Source organism: Echinops telfairi, unplaced genomic scaffold (assembly GCF_000313985.2).
Source record: "Echinops telfairi isolate 266 unplaced genomic scaffold, ASM31398v2 ScPeMD7_1;HRSCAF=3_0, whole genome shotgun sequence".
Lineage (NCBI taxonomy): Eukaryota > Metazoa > Chordata > Mammalia > Afrosoricida > Tenrecidae > Echinops > Echinops telfairi.
The window spans coordinates 19,774,521-19,775,995 of NW_022103896.1; the positions used below are offsets into that span (position 1 = coordinate 19,774,521).

At 42.4% G+C, this 1,475-nt stretch overlaps 1 protein-coding gene across 1 annotated transcript in view; it reads left to right on the forward strand.

Annotated features, from left to right (window-relative positions):
* The window catches only part of ENPP2 (ectonucleotide pyrophosphatase/phosphodiesterase 2), a 131,633-nt gene that overhangs the window by 28,439 nt on the left and 101,719 nt on the right, over window positions 1-1,475 (forward strand). The window lies entirely within an intron of this gene.

A 1,475-nucleotide genomic window follows, 5' to 3' on the forward strand; every position in this document is an offset into this window, starting at 1 on the left:
TGAAATCCAAATGAAGGCTGAACATGATAGTGGGACAAGAGGAAAGTCAAAGGAAATAGAGGAAAGAGCTAGGAGGCAAAGGGAATTTATAGAGGTCTAAATAAAGGCATGTACAATGTAATATTTTTATATATGATGATGGGAAAATAGCTCTATATGCATATGTTTATAGGTTTAGTATTAAGGTGGCAGATGGACATTGGGCCTCTACTCAAGTGCTCCCTCAATGCAAGAACACTTTGTTCTATTGAACTGTCATTCCACGATGCTCACCTTCCCGACATGATCCCTGAAGACAAAGCAGGTACTTAAGCATACGTGGTGAAGAAAGCTGCTGCTGCCAGGGTATCAAAAGATATAGCATCTGGGGTCTTAAAACTAGTGGTCATCTAGCCGAGAAGCAACAAAGCCCACATGGAAAAAGCACACCAGCCTGTGTGATCACGAGGTGTCGACAGGATCAGGTATCAGGCACCAAAGAACAAAAAATCATATCATTGTGAATAAGGGGGAGTATGGGATAGAGACCCAAAGCCCATGTGTAGGCAACTGGACATCCCCTTACAGAAGGGCCATGGGGAGGAGATGAGCCAGTTGGGGTGCAGTCTAGCAACAATGAAACATACAACTTTCCTCTAGTTCTTTAATGCTTCCCTCCATCCCCCACTATCATGATCCCAATTCTACCTTACAAATCCAGCTAGACCAGAGGATGTATACTGGTACAGATCACAGCTGGAAACACAGGGAATCCAGGACAGATTAAACCCCTCAGGACCAAAATGAGAGTAGCGATACCAGGAGGGTAAGGGGAAGGTGGGGGAGAGAGGGGAAACTGATCACAAGGATCTACATATAACCCCCTCCCTTGGGGATGGACAAAAAATAATGGTTTATAATAATAATGATTAACATATAATTATATAATAATACTTTATAAATTATCAAGGATTTATGAAGGTGGGGGAGGTAGGGGGAAATGAGCTGATCTCAAGGGCTCAAGTAGAAATCAAAGGTTTTGAGAATGATGAGGGCAACAACTGTACAAATGTGCTTGACACAATGTGTGGATGGATGGATGGATTGTGATGAGTTGTAAGAGGCCCCAATAAAATGATTAGAAAAAAGAAAGCAGCAGGCAGAACCAGATCTGGTAACGTCAGAATTCAGACACGAAGACGCTGCACTATGTTATTCCTTTCTTTTGTCCGAAGACGCTAATTACTATTATTCTATTGAATTTTTATTGCTGTTATAACTTATCACTGAGAAAATAAATATTCCAATACGACAAGGAGCTCTAGAAAGACAAGAGATAAGTGTCTTGTCAGACTCGGTGCACTCTTGCATTGCGGGTGGTGACGTGGTGGTTGGTAGATAAGAGAAGTTGGAGTTGGTATGAAGAGAGGTCCTGGGAAGAGGCTGAGTCCTGAGAGCAGGCTCTGGATCGACTAAGTGTGGCTAAACAGAATGAA